The sequence below is a fragment of the Odontesthes bonariensis genome, chromosome 23 (genome assembly GCF_027942865.1).
Source record: "Odontesthes bonariensis isolate fOdoBon6 chromosome 23, fOdoBon6.hap1, whole genome shotgun sequence".
Taxonomy (NCBI): Eukaryota; Metazoa; Chordata; class Actinopteri; order Atheriniformes; family Atherinopsidae; genus Odontesthes; species Odontesthes bonariensis.
The window spans coordinates 6408619-6429928 of record NC_134528.1 but is presented as its reverse complement, the minus strand read 5'-3'; positions in this window follow the sequence as shown (position 1 = coordinate 6429928).

Sequence of the window (21310 nt, the reverse complement as noted above, 5' to 3'; positions counted from 1 at the left end):
TGACTAATCCACCCTCGCTGACCCTGACCCTCTCAGGAATGTGCATGTACCCCTTGCCTCTTAGTTCCCACTGAGTTCAGTCCTCAAAGCAAGTTACAGGACATCAGCTTTTCCTACAACCAGTTCAACCGCGGGTTTTTTCTCCTGCATACAAGACTTCTGCTTTAATTGCAGTCAGATTTTTTTGTAATATTAAACACATGATCTATAGATTAATTTAAATCACATAATGGACCTAACAACCATGTAATGTCAATTTCTGTATAACTTTGCAGTTCTTAACCAGAGGGATGTGAAACAATGCTTTTTAATTTAATTTTAATTTAGATTAATTATTTGTCCTGCTGCCAATCCACACCAGTGTTTCTTTGAAACTGTGGACATCTGCGCTTCCTGACGCATGCGAAAATACTGTGTTCAAGGAAAACACAAGAAACGTGTGCTAAAGAAAAAATAAAAGGACCAGACTCAGTGAATAATTCCCTATACTCCCTATAATATAGATCAGTGAGCAGTGCTGACCAACATGTCATTGGGGTCATCAGGTGGGAACCTCCTTTCATCAGTGTTTCGTCAAGTTGGGCCCACGACACCTCCAGGAGGCTAGACAATGACCACTGGCGTCCCAGACTCACCCCCCTAATGCCAGCCATCACTGCTCCTCACACCACAACAACCATCTTTTACAATCACAAGCTACCTCAGCCTCTCACCAACTGCACACCAGTCACAGCGGGGTGGGGATGCAAACCCTGGTTAAGGGTAGGGGGTAATGAAAATGTAGAGGGTGCCAGAGATTCAGCCGACAAACTCACCTATACAGTCCTATAATCACTAAAAAATGCCAGCAAACACAAAGCCATACAACTCACTCAAAGCCAACTCACCCAAAATGGCCTTCTGGTTTCAAAAGGCTCATATGGGCCACACCCTCCACTTAAATATCTTGGACTTCTTCTTTGCTTTTTCAAAAGTCTGTTTACCCTAATTGCTCCCCCTGCTGGGCCCCCAGCTGCTATTGCTTCTTCTAATCCAAATCCACTGACTGGATTTTACTGCCTCATCTGACAATTCCTTCACTACTTTCCTCACACTCTGTCCACTTACACCCAGCTCCCTCAACAATGAGACAACAGACTTTGCAACAAATCCTCTACATCCTACTTCCACTGGACAGATTCTAACCTTCCATCCTCGCTGCTCTGCTTCTGCTTCTGCCCCCAACTCCACATACCCAAGCTTTTCATATGTTTCTGCTACTAATTCCTCCCAAGGAACAGTCAGCTCTATGAAATAGACTCTCATTCTACTCCTAGACCACAAAACTATATCAGGCCTCAGATTTGTAGAGGCTATTTCCTGGGGAACAACAAGCTCATTTCCTAAATCTACCTGCATCTCCCAATCCCAAGCATCCTCCAAGCTGCCTTGCCTCCTTATTAACTTTCTCCCCCTCTTGAACAAACTGAATTGCAACTCTCTTCACCTTAGACCCTCCTTAGTTTACCTGCCTTCTTTTATCTTCAATACCTGCAGCTAAGCTTGTTAATACTTGGTCATGACACCATGTACCTTGTGACAGACTAACCTTACAACCTGACAAATATGCCTTAGAGTTGCAGTACCTGAACATAACGAACATAACGGGTCTCCATTTACCCAGAGTTTTAGATTCTGGGGAGTTGGCAATACATCATATGTTGCCCGTATCAAAAATCTAATACTCCTTTCCTCCATACTCCACAGTTCTTTCCAACTAAGCTTTTTCTTCTCTACACCTTCCCAATTCAACCACCGTCCCTGCTTAGCCTGAGCCACTGCCTTTGTACCCCTTAACATTTCCTCCTGTCTACGAACCTGCTCACCAACTAGCTTTCTCTTCTTCTTGGGACCTGCTCTACTCCACACTGATTTGCCTGGGCCAAGCCCCAAGCCTCCCTGGCCTATTTGCACATTACCCACAATCTCTGTATGTCTAAGAGTTGCTTCTGCCTCCTGAGCTGCCATTCTTGGTTTCCACTTCCTCCCCTTGGTTGGGTTTGGAACCACCTTACTAACTACCACATCTTTACTCCCAGCTAACAGGAGCTCTGTCCTAACTTTAGCACATTTAAACTCCTCTACTAGACTAGATACTGGGAGCTGGAGTATGCCTTCCCCATACAGTGCCACAGTACTTAAGCATCTAGGAACACCTAGCCACTTCCTAATATAAAAGCTAACTAATCGTTCCATTTTTTCTACAACAGATACTGGAATCTCATACACAGACAGTGGCCACATCAACCTAGGAAACAATCCAAACTGCAGGCACCACGGCTTCAACTTTCCTGGAAGCTCTGATTTATCTATTCTATCCAGTCCCTCAGCAGCATCTTTCCGAAACTGCACTGCCCGCTCTCCATCATTCATGTCTGCCTGGTATCACCTGCCTAAACTCTTTACTGCTTTTTCCCTAATTATTGGAATGTTTTCTTAATCTATTACAAACTCTCTATCACTTAATTTCCCTCTACTTATTGAGATACTTCTAGACTTAATAGGTTTGATTTTCATCCCAGCCCACTTAAGATTTTTATTAAGTCTCTCAGTACGGCGCATGCCATCCTGACGTCTCTCACCACCTACAACCCACTTGGAAGCTCTAATAAATCGTACACTCTGCCATAATGCCTATTTCTAGCCTCTACCAACCTGTTGTGAAACCTGCTGTACTTAGGCACAGTCTAATATCCTGAAAATATGCTCTTACTAAGTTAACAACTATTACAGGCACTCTAAAATACTCAAATACTTTCCAAATAAGGCCATGTGGCACTGAACCAAATGCATTTGCTAGATCCAGAAATATAATATGCTAGTCTTTTTTCTCAATCTTGGCTGTCTAAATCGGATGCCAAATCATGCTAGTGTGCTCTAAACACCCTGCGAAACCTGGTATTCCTACCTTCTGCACAGTAGTATCTCTTAAGCTATTATTTTCTAAATAACTAGCTAATCTTTGTGGAACTAAACTAAAGAAAATCCTCTACATTTAGGGAGAGAGATCATCCGGAACTGACTCAGGTCCGAGGACTCTTTCTCCTTTGGAATGAGAACGCCTCCTGCCCTACACCATTATCTAGGAATAATCTGTTTCTCCCAAACTATTCTTAATTGCCTCCACAAAAACTTGAGGATATCAGGTGCACTTTTATCCATTCGGCCCTGGGGCCGACGAAGCCTTTGCACGCCTGACTACCTCCTCAACCTCCATCCACCTAGGTGGTCTAACATCCATCTTATGAGCTAACTCTCCTAATGGTGGCATGTCAGGTGGAAGGCCTGCTACTCTATGCTGCTCAAGATCTGAATATGTATTTCTTAGAGACTCTTCCACCTCTGACTTTGTTGCCTTAAGCTGCCCTCCCTTTTCCTGGTTAAACAATCCTTTAACAAACTTGAATGGGTCCCTGTAAAACGCAGTCCATACATATTCTTTCTTCTTTCTCTTTTTCCTAAGACATTCAGCCCTTCTGATTATTGCTAGCCTACTTCTCAATTCTTCCTGCAAAACATTAATTCCCTCCCTCTCTTCTTCTGTAGCTCTTTTCCACTGCTTTCTGAAATTTCTTCTTTCCTTAACCAATTTCTCCATCTCTTTTTGCCGTCTAGACTTACCTAAATGTACTCTTTCAACCCTCTTTCTATCTTGCAAACCAAATCTCTCTACACCATAGGAATAAATTATATCTACGATCTTCTGTAGCCTATCGCTTGCATTTCCTCCTAACCTACCCAATATTATCGACAAATCTTTATTGACTGCCTCCCATTCTTTGTTACTATTTGCCCTAAGCCACTTAACTCTCGCTTTCTGCATCCCTTCTTAGAACTTTATCCGACTTACTCGATTGACTTCTTAAAAAAATACTGATCGATTCGGCCACACTGCCCTTCCTTTACCACACATCTCTTTCTTCCCTGATGCATTTTAAGGCCTCTAACTGATGTTACTTTCTGCCAGCCACAAGGACAAACCTGGAGCTTACTTCCCAGAGTCTACCACTTTTATTTTGTCCAACTACGCTCTCTTTCCTCTGAGAACTATTCTGCCCAGTTCTAGCCCTAGAGAATAGGTCCGTGCCCCTATCCTTCACTGAGTCGCGTATCCACCTCATAGTCATGTTCGTTCCAGTGTCAGTTGCCATGTAGTCTACCTGTGAGTCATCTTCCGGCCCTGCTCTCGCTGACTCTAGGGGTATTCTCTTTAATCTGTCTGTAGCTTATGCTGGTTGTAACAAAGCTGCTAGGCCTTGCTACCGCTACCATGGATTGCTAGCCCATGGCAGCACCTTTGGGTCTTTGCCTCCTGTCAGCTGTCTTTCCAATCTGTCACATGGTATTTCCCTTGTTGTCAGCTGCCCTATTCACAACAGTCACTAGCTAGGCTAGATTTGGATTCAAGGTAAACACAAGAAACTTGTGCTAAAGAAAAAAATAAATAAAAGGACCAGACTCAGTAAATAATTCCCTATACTCCCTTTAATATGTGAGCAGTGCTGACCAACATGGCATTGGGGTCATCAGGTGGGAACCTCCTTTCATCAGTGTTTGGGCCCACGACACCCCCAGGAGGCTAGACAATGACCACTGGCGTCCCAGAGTCACTCCCCTAATGCCAGCCAACACTGCTCCTCACACCACAACATGTGAAATAAATAAAACAAGAACAAAAATAACCCTCCATTTTTAAAGGAGGTTTTTCAAAATCCTACTCTGTGTGGGTGGTGCGGATAAAAGCACTGCCTGTATTTTCAGATTTCTCCCAGGTGTTTCTTATCTGTAGAGCCCAAGGTTGTTCAGTTTAGCCTTAAAGTTGTAGAATTTTGACTGAATCTGAGGATGTTTTTCTGGTGGAAGTTTCAAAAGCTAGCTCACAGCTTCAAGGGTTTATGACCTCATTCAGTTTATATTTTGGTTTAGAAGCATCTAATTTGTTGTAATGGTTTTATCAAATTTCTTAATTAAACAAAGCTTAAACTGACCTCTTAGGACGTATGCTTAATCAATTGATAACCCTGTGAGCTGCTTGTTTTGATAAACCTTTTTAGGTTGGCTTTTATTTCATTTAACCTTTTTGTTTTAATACTGAAATCTTGCTCTCGTTGCCAATTTATATGCTTATATGAGTGGTCTTTATTTCTCTATTTTCATCTTTTGCCTTGGCTGTTTTTGTTAGAATTTAGCTTTGGGTTAGACTTGTGTTTGAATGGTGCCATATAAATAAAGTTGGTTGAGTTTAAATTCCTCTGTGTGTCTTGTGATCAACACAAAATCCACAACAAGTTGAGCCACTGCTCTTATACATGGAGAATATGCAGATGAGAAGAATTAAAACAGAATTGTTTCCAATCAGTGCCGTCCAGGTGAGGTAATTTGGTTGTGTCTTACCAGGTGCAGATCCTGAGGCAGACCAAGGACAAGCTGGAGAGATATGTCTCATGGCTTAGACCTTTAGCACTGCAAGCCAGACAATGGGATGAAATTGATGTAACACTCATCTTAGACTATTAAAAAAAACAGTGAAATAAGTTATAAATAGTTTGAATTGCTTCATTCTCTCATTTGAGGCAAAATCACAAATATTTTAAGTTTATTATTAGAGGGTATTGCCAAAAGTAGCTAATGTTAAATAAGATAATTTTCACTAACACTTCATTAAAATGACAGACATTCACTACCTTTATATTTCTGCCAGTCAGTTTATTAGCAGCAGGTAATTTGTGAATGTTTGGAGAAAATGTAAAAAAGCTGTTGTTAACCACAACAAAGTTTGCCTGTTTATTTAATAATGCTGTTGTCACTGCAATGAAATTAAGTTTTGAAGTAGGCTTGTGGCGTTTTTCTATCAAAAGCATTTATGAATGAGTCAATCCACAACACATAATCTTCCAAAATACAACTGCGCTAAAAATATATTTTAGTTGACTCTGAACCCGTGGGAATTCAATATGAATGAACGCCTTGACCGTACCGGGAGCTGCTGGGAGCGTCAGACGCGTTTTCCAACCACAGAAGTGCAGCTCCAGTTAGGACCGCGGGACGAGTTGGAAAGGTGGCACACCTCGAGAAGTTCGGGGCTTGTCTTGAACCCGCTCTGCCTCTCACTCTCATCCAAAGTCAGCTGCTTGATGGATGCGACCACAATCTTCAAAATGCTCACGAATAGAGTCAGGCTATATTGGTGTATCTGTCATCTGGACAACCCATGTCGATTTTCACCACTTTCGTGAAATGCAATCCGAGTCAAAACTCAAAAATGTGCAAGTGGAGACAGCACTGGGTTGACTTTTGAGCACCGTGGCCTCCGCGTTCTTCAGCATGAGGCTGTGGGGCAGAGCTACAGCTGACCCGAGGAGGATGCTCTGCCTCTGGCTGATGCTCCTTGGTCTCGCCCTGGTCATGCTGACACTCTCCGATCTGCTCAACAGGAAATCGTCCTCTTCTTTCCGCCTCTTAGGTCACCTGAAAACTGTGCTGAGTGAGTATGTGTCTCACCTGGAGGGTGTGCATCTGATTCGAAGCACTAGGTGCCTGGGTGTTGGAGGATGCCGCACACTGGGTTCTGCCAGAGCAACAGGGGAGGTGCTGGTATTCATGGACTCCCACTGTGAATGCCAGAATGGATGGCTGGAACCACTGCTGGCCAGGGTTGCCCAGGACAGGTACTATTTTACACTTATCAAGAATATCATCTCATATTCTTTAAAAATAATAATACCCTGTAACAGGGTCGATTTTAGGATCTGGTCTTTAGGGGTGCCCAGCCCCCAGTGCTCACAGAGGCACATTATTTCTCATTAAAGGATAAGACCGTTTTTTTGACATTGGGCCCTTGATTTCACATTATAACATGATGTTCTACTCACCCCTGCTTGTTGTTGGTCATTTGGAGCTGTTCCGAAGATATTCGCGAGGCGTCTGGCTGCTCTCTTGAGATATTCGGCCATGAAACGGTTTCCTATGGGCAAGCTTATACAGGCACAAACTATGCTGTTTATAATTTATTAATTACTCTACACTAGCACTGATAACGTGGAGGTGCGTCGCTTACTTAAAAAAATCCGGGTTACTGTAATTTTGAATTTTAGCCGAATGAATAAATAGGCAGCAGGTCTGTGGGCTGTCTGTGGCAGTAGCACGACGAGGACGTCAGTAACACCCACTTTACGACAAAAAAAAATCAAAATTACAGTAACCCGGATTTTTTTAAGTAAGCGACGCACCTCCACGTTATCAGTGCTAATGTACAGTAATTAATAAATTATAAACAGCATAGTTTGTGCCTGTATGAGCTTGCCCATAGGAAACCGTTTCATGGCCGAATATCTCAAGAGAGCAGCCAGACGCCTCGCGAATATCTTCGGAACAGCTCCAAATGTTCAACAACAAGCAGGGGTGAGTAGAACATCATGTTATAATGTGAAATCAAGGGCCCAATATAAAAAAAACGGTCTTATCCTTTAATTGAGGCGAACTATTACATTTATAAATCTTGGAGCCGTATTAGTTTTGCTTTGAGTAGTGTTTTCCCCTACAACATTCAATTTTGACCTTTGACTTTGTGGCTCGACGGGGATAACAGAGAGCCAAATATTGAAGATAACTCAACATTTATTTTGGGAAATGTAGAATTCTATGTGTGGAACAGCTAGCTTACGACCAGAACAAAATGCCAAGCCGTAGACAACTCTAGCGGCAAGCAGTCGTGTGAATGTGCCAACCAATCAGAAGAGATGTAGTTGATAAGTGGACTGGTCACAAGCCTCGTTTTGAAGCAGGGTTGCCAGACACACAATGTTGCCAGATTGGCCAGTCGCACCAAAGTATTGCGCAGGGGCAGAGCAAGTTTTTTGCATAATATAATATTTAAAAAATGTGCTGAGCCAGGGGGTGCCGAGCTATCTCACGGTGGGGCCCCCTAGCCTCGCCCCTGGGTTAAACCTAGGTTTTCTGCGGTGTGGTGCTGCCACGGCCCTCAGGCTGGTGCTGATGTTGTAGTTGACCTGTCCACCAGCAGAGGGCAGCAGCAGCTCAGAGAGCAGCAGCAGCAGGACCGCGCCAGCTGTTTGGGTCTCTGCCGCAGCTGCTGCAGGCAGAAACCTCACCAGTGGATGCTGTCTCCGAAGAGCTTCGTGTTTACTCCTCTCTCAGCATCCACCAGCCGCGCAGGCAGGCAGGCAGGCAGGCAGCAGCCGGGGCCCTTTAGGCTTCTGTGATGCATTAAGTCATTTGGATTTTCCATGTGTCGGGCCTGCTGGGCAGCGATAAAGGTTACAACTGAAAAACGACGGCCTTGCCTAAGCATGACGCCCTGCTGAAAGCATTTAGTCAAAGCCGATGAAGCGTAAGAAATGATGCCAGATAAAAGCCGGTGTAGCTCAGGGAGGCTTTTCTGGGGCTCTCCTGACTGGGGGTGATGCTCAGCAGGGGTATCATAGATCAAGACTAACCTGAGTCATGTTCTAGATGCTGTCTGTGAGTGCAAACAGGATCCCCAAAGAGGGAAATGACATTTGGGTTGGGTACCGGCCAGGCATCGAAGGAAAGCTGGAAGCAGCCCGCTGGGTGAGACTGGTGGTGACCACACATGGGAGTATTTGAACTTTTTAGAAAGAAATCATTAGTGTGTTTCTGTGGAGCAGCGGGGGGGGGGGGGGGGGGGGGCAAAGCGCCCTGACCAGGCCTGAGTGCGCCATGAGCTGCGCCTCCTCTGCGTCACCGCGCGTAAAAACGCGCAAGGAGCTGCTCTGACTACATTTGCGGAAAGGGGCTTTTTGGCTCGCAATGACACAGACGAGTTAACAAAGATGAACAAACTGTGCCCGCGGTGCCTCACTGCCTTGTTGATTGATCAGTGGCGTGTCGCCAGGATTTTTGTCCACAGAAGCCAAATAAATCGGTTTAGGGAATCTCATATACTTGCATAATTATGTCTACGATAGTCCTACTATCCGCTAGTTGAACCAGGAGAGCGTGGCTTGGTGCATGGTTTATTTTTTTGTTTGTTTATTAGGTTTTTTGGAGAGGAGACCTATAATCACAGTTAGCCTATAATTCGAACCCAGGACAAAACAACTAAAAGATATATCATTGTTAATTTATTTAAGCACAATTTACAACGTTTACACAATAGTTTAGCCTATAACATTAACTTTCAATTTCTCTTGCTCCACCTATACTCTGTGCATTTTTAAACGACAAGAAGGAACGCTCAAGTGGACAAAACATGGCCTTAACAATTTGGCCTAAACTGTGTAAAGCATGAATCAACAGACATGTCATGCATCATGTAAATCATCCCACAAATGATGCTGCATAGGCAATAACGTTAACAAAATATTCAAACACAATTACAAAAAAATCACAAGTTTTTACAAACACGTTCTTATTCTTGATGATTTGATTGATGAACGAAACGAAAAAAAGAAAAAAAAAATGACTGCAATTTAGCCTACTATAAGTGCATTGCCTCCTGCCTTACAGGTTATTCGCCAAAAAGACCAGATAGTCCACATTTGAAGGGGCCAAGGCTGCTCTCTTTTTGTTCACAATGTGCCCAGCGGAGGAAAAGACGCGTTCCGAGCGCACTGATGACCCGGCGATAGACAGGTATTTTTTGGCCATCTGGGCAATGTGAGGGTATCTGCCGCCCGACGTTTTCCACCACACGAGTGGTGCACTGCACTGAGCCCAGCGCTGATATGCTTTGACGTGTGACTACAAATAAAGACTTCATTTTCACTTGAATTACTCCGGTCCGTTCTTGAGCTTCCAACTAAAAGAACCGAATCTAACAATATGAATAAGAAAATGCGTTTTCAAAAACAAGAAAAAAAATACACTGTACATTGTTGTGTTCCGGTTTGTTCGGCTTCTTCGTCGAAATATCACGCCGTAGTGTGTGGGAGAGAACCGAGCGGCCCATTGATGAAGTCCCTCCTGAGGAGCAAGAAGAGCACGACATCGCTAAGGATCGCGACTACTGCTCCTTCCCTGAACCGTCTGCACTGGACATGTCTGCATCAGTTACGGAAGACATGTCCAAAGAAGTAGAGGATCTGAGAAGGGAGATACAGGAGTTACGTGTCCACCGAGAGTTTGGTTTACAGCGGTTTGCTGGCTCCGACGCGGACATCCGATTCTATACCAGGTAACGTTAGATCTAAGTAGTGCTATTCAGCTAACTAACTGTCTGACTTTGACCAAAGTTTAAAAAGTTGCCTAATGTTACAGTAAAAATACAGCACAAATAGCGTCTTAATCGGTTTATCTGCAGCCGTGGCCTAATGGTCATTACCTCTCCTTACACCTCTATTCATGGCTGAAGTGCCAATGAGCAAGGCACCTAATCACACATTGCTCCAGGGCCTGTAACCAATACCCTGTATGGTTTGGGTCTCGAGAGCCCAATCGGCTGCCAGGCGAAAGGAAGAAGTGGCCACACCTGCACGACCATCAACGGTAGGTTATGGTTTGAGCGTGCTTTGTGGTAACAGAGCCAGGGGTGGGATGCCATTGCATTTACAGAAGGCTACACTAAAGTACTCAGCCTCCTTTAAATACACCAGTGCACTACATCAACTCACTGTTTCCCCCATGGTATGACACACATAACCATTACAAAACATGTTGTCAAACAATGGCACAGCCTTACTAGTTTATAACTTAAAGGAGTAACCTTTTTTTTTTACCTTCCAGAGACAGCTGCTCAAGCCTATCGACGAGTTCTTTCTTTTCCTCGTCTTCCTGTCTGTTGGTTTAAAGGAGAGGGACCTGGCGCATCGGTTCAACATACATCAGTCCACAGTGAGCCGCATTATTGCAACATGGACAAGTTTTCTTGCCACTGCACTGGGGTCTCAATGCATCTGGCTCACACCTGCAGAAGTGCAAGCTTACCTCCCTGAGGAATTCAGAGATTTCTCAGACACCCAGGTCATCTTGGACTGCACTGAGCTCAAGTGTCAGACACCATCCTCACCACTCCTGCAAAGTGAGATGTACTCCACCTACAAATCTCACTGCACCATGAAAGGCCTGATTGGCATAGCCCACATTTGTCTCCTCACTTTACGCTGGGTCAGTCAGTGACAAAGAGCTGTTCAAACAGTCAGGGTTGGCCAAGTTGCTCATGGAAGAAATGGCAGTGATGGTTGACAAGGGCTTCCTCATTAGTGGTTGTGTAAAGTGCAAAATATACTGCCCACCATTTTTGTCAAAGCAAAATCAGATGCCTGCATACCAGGTTACTGAAACTCAATCAATAGCACGACTCAGAGTACATGTGGAACGAGTCATTAGGAGAATTAAACAAAACAAATTGTTTGATGGCGTCATCCCCCTTTCCCATGCAGGAAACATTAGCCAAACGTTTACAGTGGCATGCCTGCTGTCAAACTACCAAAATAAGGCATTAGTTAAGGCATGGGTTAAGTAAAGCATAGATTCAACACCAGGTTCTTGTAATTTCATTTAGTGAATTTTGTTTATTCCAGTGGCAGATAATTTTGTTAAACATTCTGTAAATCGTATGTACACAAACATTAATGTAAGCAAACTGTTGAATGAAATGAACATTTTAACATATTGTACATATAACATATTGGCTGAAAAAAATATATGAATGAAAAATGAACTGTAATAAAATATTTCCTGACATATTTTTGTCATTCCAATCTTTCATTGAAGAACCTGGGTTTTGCTCATGTTTTTATAGTTCTTTTCTCAATGACAGGTATCTTGGCATGTATACGTAGAAAAAGAAATGGTCAGCTTTTTCTCTAATTGATCTTTGCACTTGGGGATCCGTGTGTATTCGTTGCACAAGGTAGTCCTCCTGCGCCCAAACAACAAAGTCGCACCACTGCATTCCAGTGATGCGCAGTTGTCTTTGCACTTGCCAGGAATATGCATGACTCTTCTTTAGTTCAGGGGAACCACATTCCATTTGCAGATATTTGCAGGCAACGAAGTTTTGCACATTGGGACATTTGAATTCGACAAGGCCAAATTGGGGGTATTCAGTGGGGTCAAAAACAATTCCATCGGGGGAGGCAGCGAGCCAGGGTGTAATGGGATGAATGACAAGACCACAGGGTGAGTAAATAACATTAAGTAGCCTACTGTACTCAGCTGCTACTACAGGCTCCATCTCAGCACCTCTCCTCATGTCTGCTGTCTGCCTTGTTCTCTTCATGAAGCGCTCTGCAAGTGACTCTGCAGAGCTCTGGCCCCTGACATGACACACCTCTCGAAACCTAGAGGCGGTCACCCTGGGTCTGCGGAGCAGATGCCATTCAGAGCAACAGCTTTGCTCACGTGTTGCCTCCTCAATTTTGTGAGCCATTTCTAAAGTTAAAGCCATACTGCTCAGATGTAGTAGTTCCTCTTCTGAGCACACAAACATGCAATCAGATGGCAAGCCATCGTACCCTTCCAGAGGCAAGTGTGGTGTTGGTGGTGTGTCATAATTTAGTGTGATGTGCTGGGATGTCAAAGCAGGCTGCTGATATAACAGGACACTGCCCTTCTGCACTAACCCGAAAGCACTTTCCACAAGGGGTTTGGTCAGGTCTCATGTTCATTGTGGTCACAAGTGGCTTGTCCTCAACACTAAAGTTTGCATACGCCTCCGTTACTCTGAACATGCAGGGATCTGGTAATGGACCCACCATGCCTCTGTACAATCCACTCCTATAAAGAATTGTTAAGGTAAAACACAGCACATTGATAAAGCATAATAAGGTGAGGAATACAGCAAATGAAGAAATAGCAATATGTTTTTGTAACACAGGAATCAAAACTTTACAACTCAAATTACCTTACTCCAGTCTGTACCATCCCATTTGGTTCCGGCTTGGTAAAGACCATGGAGTTAATAGGTCCTGGCTTCACATCCTAATGGAAAAAAACATTTACTGTGGATGGAGTCACTTTAAATCAAAACAGATAAATAAAAAAAAAACCTGAACATCATTTAAATTACCATTGTTCGCGGCTTGTGCCATTGCTGTTCAGATTCTGTGCAGCTATGCAAAGGGGGCACAACTGGCATGTTTAGTTGTGAATAATGTGCTGTTTGGAACAGCAATGCCACTATATGATTGCACAAAACAGTGCCTGCCACACAGGAGCATTGGCTGTGCGTCAACACCACTGGCGATGAATCGCGAAGCATAAACAAAGCATGAACAAAGTTACACAGCTTCCTGCCTACACTTAAACTGTGTGGTGTCTCACTCTTCCTCATTGTCCTGTAACACAAGGCTCTCACGCTGACCTGCCCTGACAGCCTGTCTTTATTGGACACTGAATAAAAATAACAGATAAGTGTCGTTAGCGTTACATTTATATTACTCACGCCAACACATCTTTCACTTACGACATTACTGTTAGACATTTGACGTTAGCTAGTTAACGTTAATCAACACCCAGCTGGGGCCTTTCTGTGTGGAGTTTGCATGTTCTCCCCGTGTATGCGTGGGTTCTCTCCGGGTACTCCGGCTTCCTCCCACTGTCCAAAAAATCATGCATGTTAGGTTGATTGGCATCTCTAAATTGTCCTTAGGAGTGAGTGTGAGCGTGCATGGTTGTTTGTCTCGTTTGTCTCTATGTGGCCCTGCGATGGACTGGCGGCCTGTCCAGGGTGTACCCCGCCTCTCGCCCATTGACTGCTGGGATAGGCTCCAGCCCGCCCGCGACCCGATCGACGGATTCAGCGGTATAGATAATGGATGGATGGATGGATAGTTAACGTTAACGTTAGTCAGTCAGATAGTCGTTTTCTTACCTTCATAGTTGTGTATGTATGACTCAGCATATAATTTAAAACCTTTATCCAACTTGCTGGGGCTTTGGTCGTCCTACAAATCCGGTGAACATCAGTGATGTTCAACTTTGGGAGCTCTTGTAAACACCGGGTGTAGAATGTCGCCATTTTTAAACCGGAAACATCTGAGTAGTAATAAGTCGTAATAAGTAGAACGCGGAAGTGTTTGTGCAAGTAGCGAATTTAGGAGTAATGTAAAACACAGTTCTGTTCAAAGGGGGCGGGGCTTAGTGACGTCAGCAAAGACGTGAATGTGATTACAGCTGGTCTGTTAATAAACACAGAAAGTTTCATTAACCCACGACCTTGAAGTTATTCCATCATGATGTTTGAAGGCGAAAGGTCAGACTTTAAAGCTTAGCCACGCCCACATACTGTGATGTAGCCAAAAATGATAGAACAGTCATCAAAAGACTGTCATCACTGTGATGTCATAATGAGATCAGACACACAGTGTGATGTCATAATGAGATCAGACACACAGTGTGATGTCATAATGAGATCAGACACACAGTGTGATGTCATAATGAGATCAGACACATCAGTGTGATGTCATAATGAGATCAGACACATCAGTGTGATGTCATAATGAGATCAGACACACAGTGGCCCTCATTTATCAAGCCGTCGTAGAAAGCATCGTAGATATGAGCGGAGAACTCGTCGTACGCAGAGGTTCAAGTGGGATTTACAGAACATGCGTACCACACCAATCCTATCGTAAAATCGAGCGGCTGTTGATAAATCCGGCGGCCGAAATCCATCGTAATGATCCTAACCACGCCTTCTACAAAACGGGGCTGAGAGGCCGCACCTCTAGAGTTTGCGACATGGATAGACGAAAGGCGGCAAAGAAACGCTGTCAACGCTGTTGACAGCCGTCCCAGCTGTCAACAGCGTTGGCGATGTAAATCGCAGACCGGACGAGGTATGTATTTTCCCCTACTGTGATGGTCAATAAAATGTGATAAACTCCAGATTAAATAAAATCTAAAATTGAGCGATGTTTTACTTTTTCTCCAGTAAGATCAGGAAGAAGTGGTCCGATATGAAATTGGCCAAAAAAGAAGGTCGCACCTCTCCGACGCAGCATGTCACAAACGGGAGGAGGTGGGGGGGGGGGGGGGGGGGGGGGGGGTCCAGGTTTGGATTTGAGTGCCTTGGGAGGAGATGGTGGTTGGCGTGATCTGAGCTACGTCCTCATCGGGCGTGCCAGGGAAACTTGACACTGATGCGCCCATGCTAGAGCTCAAGAATGGTAAGAATGACTGCACACCCAAGACGTTTAAATAAAACAGTTGCTTTAATTTTCAACACAAATGAGTTTCCTAATCAAACTAATATTTTTCATTCACAGATGAATCCAAAATGGCATCCGGGTCACCTGACCCGCACGACGAATACGCGGCCCGTCAACATCCGAAGCCTCTGCCTCTGCCTCTACCCCCCGGTCTGCAGCGTCACACCGGCCAGCCGTGTTAACCACAGAGGTCCTAGAAAGACAAACAGAGATCGTGAAGTGGATGATGGCTTTAACACACACCGTGCAATCTATCGACAGTACATTGAAAGACATAAATGAAACACTGAAGTCACAGAATAAATGCTGAAAGAAATCGTTGTTCTCCTTTCTTTTTTCCTTGAATAACAGAATGCTTACCGAAAGTCAGAATCGCTGAATAAGTTCCTCTCTCCTCCTGAGCGCTCTTGGCTGTGCAGGCTGGTGGAAGGGATCTCTGGGTGCGGGGTCCTCTGGATGTACATCTGGAAATGGCACTCCATTTTTTTGGGCAATGTTATGGAGATCCCCGCATGCTATAATAATATTGCATACCTTTTCGGGCGTATAGGGTTCCCCCCGCAGCCGAGAGACAGATCCAGCTTTAGGAGCCATATACACCTCTCCACAGGGGTACGCGTGCACGAATGCGCAGTGTTAAAGCGCCTCTCCTGTTCGGTGTGAGGGTGCACGGTTGAATAATGAGCCATCACTCTCCCAATTACGGAGTTGTACTTGTTTAATTTATTTAATTTGCGTTTATGTTTATATTTATGTTGAAGTCAAATAAAACATGGGCCTTCTTTAAAGTGATAAGTCTGTCATTTTAACCTAGGGATTTGTTGCGACTCCTGAGCACGCACTAGTGACGCTGCTGTATTGCAGTCACCGCAAGTCAAAATGGAAAAGTGCGTACACGGCCTCAGACCTGTCGTGGCGATTTCATCTTTCCTGCGTTCACGATGGATTTGATAAATGCCAACCTTTGCGCAGAAAAGAACGTACACACGACCTACGCACGTTTTTCGTCTTACGCAAGTTTGATAAATGAGGGCCAGTGTGATGTCATAATGAGATCAGACACATCAGTGTGATGTCATAATGAGATCAGACACATCAGTGTGATGTCATAATGAGATCAGACACACAGTGTGATGTCATAATGAGATCAGACACATCAGTGTGATGTCAGCAAACATGACATCATTAATGATGTCATGACTGTTTGAATGTTTGCTACTCCAGCCAAATTCTTAACCAACTCGTGTTTTAATTCCCCAGCGACGGAGGCGGATCGTGAGACGGACACATCTGGACAAGTTAACAGCAAATACACAAAGATCATAAATCTCAGTGTTTGGAACAACAAAAACACAGTTGTTAGTTGATAGAGACATTTTTGTTTTTACAGAAAGTGAAAAATGTTTAAGCGCAGGCAGTCAGATTCTCTCCAGGCTCTCTCAAAAGAGAATGAGACTCTTCGTCAAGAGAGGAAAACCCTCAACAGCGATAATCAAATCCTTCAGAAAGAAAACAAGGATTTGTACAAGACAAACAATGAATTAAAAGAAGCAATGGAGAAGACGTTACAGGACATGGAAAATAAGAATAGGACTTTGGAGCAACAGATTCTGACAAACAATGCAGAAAATGAAGCAATGGAGAAGACGTTTCAGGAACAAAGAAGATTGATTGAAAGCCTTCGCAAAGAAATAGAGCATTTACAAAGCAAAAGCAAAAACAAAAAGAAAAGGGACCTCCAGATACAAAATGAACAGTTGACCAGAGATAATGAGTACCTGGTCAAAGATACCAACTTCCTAAAAAGCCGAAACAATACCTACAAGTTACAGAACGAACGAATGGAGAAGACGTTACAGGACATGGAAAAGAAGAATAGGACTTTGGAGCAACGGATTCTGACAAACAATGCAGAAAAAGAAGCAATGGAGAAGACGTTACAGGACATGGAAAAGAATAATAGGACTTTAGAGCAACGGATTCTGACAAACAATGCAGAAAAAGAAGCAATGGAGAAGACGTTACAGGACATGGAAAATAAGAATAGGACTTTGGAGCAACGGATTCTGACAAACAATGCAGAAAAAGAAGCAATGGAGAAGACGTTACAGGACATGGAAAAGAAGAATAGGACTTTAGAGCAACGGATTCTGACAAACAATGCAGAAAAAGAAGCAATGGAGATAAGTTTACAAGTGGAAAAAGAGAGCATGGAACTGAAAGACATAATAGCTCTGCAGGAACTCAAGGATCAGATTAAGGAAATCACTCAAGAGCTTGAAGTAACAGCCCAGACCTGTCGAGACATGACCCAGGAAAATGTTTCTGTCCGTCAGGAGAATCAGGCCCTTAAACAGGAAGTATGTGAGCTCCAGGAAAAAATTCCGGAGGGAGAAGAAACAATTAAACAGAGGAGGGAGGTTCAAGAAAGTCCTCAGTTCCAAGGGATTTTGAGAGAATTAAAAGATATTATTGAAATCCTTTGCAAAGAAATAGACCGTTTAAAAAGCATAAACAAAACGAAAAGGGACCTCCAGATACAAAATGAACAGTTGACCATAGATAATGAGTACCTGGTCGAAGATACCAACTTCTTAATAAAAAGTCAAAACAATACCTACAAGTTACAGAACGAACGAATGGAGAAGACGTTACAGGACATGGAAAATAAGAATAGGACTTTGGAGCAACAGATTCTGACAAACAATGCAGAAAAAGAAGCAATGGAGAAGACGTTACAGGACATGGAAAAGAAGAATAGGACTTTAGAGCAACGGATTCTGACAAACAATGCAGAAAAAGAAGCAATGGAGAAGACGTTACAGGACATGGAAAATAAGAATAGGACTTTAGAGCAACGGATTCTGACAAACAATGCAGAAAAAGAAGCAATGGAGAAGACGTTACAGGACATGGAAAATAAGAATAGGACTTTAGAGCAACGGATTCTGACAAACAATGCAGAAAAAGAAGCAATGGAGAAGACGTTACAGGACATGGAAAATAAGAATAGGACTTTAGAGCAACGGATTCTGACAAACAATGCAGAAAAAGAAGCAATGGAGAAGACGTTACAGGACATGGAAAAGAATAATAGGACTTTAGAGCAACGGATTCTGACAAACAATGCAGAAAAAGAAGCAATGGAGAAGACGTTACAGGACATGGAAAAGAAGAATAGGACTTTAGAGCAACGGATTCTGACAAACAATGCAGAAAAAGAAGCAATGGAGAAGACGTTACAGGACATGGAAAAGAAGAATAGGACTTTAGAGCAACGGATTCTGACAAACAATGCAGAAAAAGAAGCAATGGAGAAGACGTTACAGGACATGGAAAAGAAGAATAGGACTTTAGAGCAACGGATTCTGACAAACAATGCAGAAAAAGAAGCAATGGAGAAGACGTTACAGGACATGGAAAAGAAGAATAGGACTTTAGAGCAACGGATTCTGACAAACAATGCAGAAAAAGAAGCAATGGAGAAGACGTTACAGGACATGGAAAAGAAGAATAGGACTTTAGAGCAACGGATTCTGACAAACAATGCAGAAAAAGAAGCAATGGAGACGTTAGAGGACAGTGAGAGCTCCTGGAGTGTGTGGAGATTTTTGCTAGATTTTTGATTTTTGATACCTGATCTAAAACACAACTTAATTTCTGAAAAGGGACTTTTTTGTCCCCTTTTAAAACTACCTAAAAACATCACATGTTCATATTTTTGTTTTGTAGATCTTTTATTCCACTTCAGTTCTGATCATAACTACCAAGTTTTCAATAATTTTCAAAAATTTAACCCTTTAAATACTGGTTTATATGACGTAAACGCCAATTTCTGTAAAAAAAAAAAAAAAAAAAAAAAAAAAAAAAAAAATCACAAAAACTGATATATTTTCAATATATAGAATGCAAAGTGAAATTGTTGAGGGGGAATAATTGTGGTCTGGGATGAGTCAATGATCAGCAACAAAATTTATTTTTATGGATTATTAATTTTTTTGCTATGTCTGTGTAAGAAAAAATCAATTCCCATATACATTGTATGAGTGTTACTCTGTATCACCCGGTAATAACTCATTTAAGACACTTGTTTTTCTCTTTTCTCCCTCTTTCAATGAGGGTATTGTGCTCTTATTATTTAACAACTGCCCTGTCAAAGGGGTTTGACAGGGCAGATGGCACAATACAGAGGCGCCTTGGCTGTAGAAAGGGAGGAAAGATAGATAACAAAGTCTTGAACATATCAAAGGAGTGACTACGTATTAACCTGTATATTAACTGACTTGTTTTCGTCTAAGAGTCAGAGCAACTCTGAACTCTGTTCTGTCTTGCAAGATATTATTAAAAGCATCTTATCTCCTCAGAAAATAACTGACTCTGTGCCTTACTAAAATTTCCACAACATCTGATTAAAAAAAACTCCTTAATTTCTGAAAAGGGACATTTTTGTCCCCTTTTAAAACGACCTAAAAACATCATATATTATTTTTTTCCACTTTTTTTCATAAATCTTTTATTCCACTTCAGTTCTGATCATAACTACAAATTTTTCAATTATTTTCAAAAAATTAACCCTTTAGATGCCAATTTGAACTTTTTAGCCCAAATTTGAAGCCCATTCAAATTTCTTTTATTTCTCCCCCTACCCGAACCAGGGTTTGCATCCCCACCCCGCTGTGACTGGTTGAGGTAGCTTGTGGCTGTAAAAAGATGGTTGTTGTGGTGTGAGGAGCAGATCTATATAGGGAGTATAGGGAATTACTCACTGAGTCTGGTCCTTTATTCATTTATTTATTTATTTATTTTTCTTGTGTTTACCTTGAATAGGGATGGCTCAGGTAATCCTGAAACATCCCATAGTTAAGCTGCTATAGGCCTAGACTCCTTGGCCTTGCGACCGCCTCAGCGCCGGCACTGCCGCCCCGACGTTGTCATCAACGCCGTCACGCGTCTCCCGCACCCGTCCACCGGGCAGAGCGTGCGACGAATCTCCCAAATCGCCTTCAGTCCACGACAGTACGACACCAGTGGCACGTGTTCAAAGTTGGAGCGATATCTCACCTTCCAGACAGGAGTTACCGTCACTTCCTGTTTTGTGGGGGCGACGCTTAGCGACGTCAGAAATGTACCACGCCAACGTGTGAAGCGCTGCTCCGTAATGATGCACAAAAAATATGGTGCAGATCGGATGATGTCTCAAGGAGATATAGCTGTTTAAATTATATAGGGGCTGCACTGGAGTCACATTTCAATATAATCCTATTGTGATCTTTAGATGTGAACAAAGGTCATTCATATCTAGTTTGGTGCAAATTGGATGATGCATGTGAGATTTAGAGCCGAACGTATGCAAACGGCGAGGGATTGGAATTTGCCATTAAGCCACGCCCTAACTATTTTGTAGGTCCTGACAAGATGCACAGGTGTGCTGAGTTTCATGATTGTCGGTGAAAGCATGGCTTGGGGCTGATTTTTTTAGATGTTCTAGGGGGCGCTGTGGAGTCATTACGCCACGCCCATCAAATATTGGACCGCACACCTGTTCGGGGGCGGATTAGGTTCGATCCCAGTGAGTTTGGTGCATCTCGGCTCAAAACTGTAGAATTTAGAGCCAAACGTATGGTAACGGCGTGATGTCTGACTTCACCAAGCCGCCATAGCCACGCCTTCAACTGAAAACTGTTGGTGCTTTAAAGCAAGTGAGACCAACTTGTTATCTGTATTCTGACACAAGATCACGTTGATTAGGTGAAGTTGGCCAGAGATGGAGCTTTCCAAGGAATAAACGAGACTTCCTGTTCTGAGGGGGCGGAGCTTAGATGACGTCAGCATATGACAACATAGGATCGACATGCATCCAACATGGATGACTCTTACCAAGTTTGGTGCAGATTTAACTTTTTACGTGAAAGTTATAGCGTTTCGTTTACACTGGCGAGTACGCCAAGTTCGCCGCTTGGCCAAGCCCCCTAAACATGCTCAAAAACTCAAGTCTTCTGATAACTTTTGTTCCCCCATCCCTTAACTGCATACCGACCAAAGATGAAGTCCGTACCTCAAAATCCCTAGGGCGTGAAAATTTTCCTACGAGGTGTGTAAATATGAAAAATGGCCAAAATTTGCCCTTTGACCCAAAA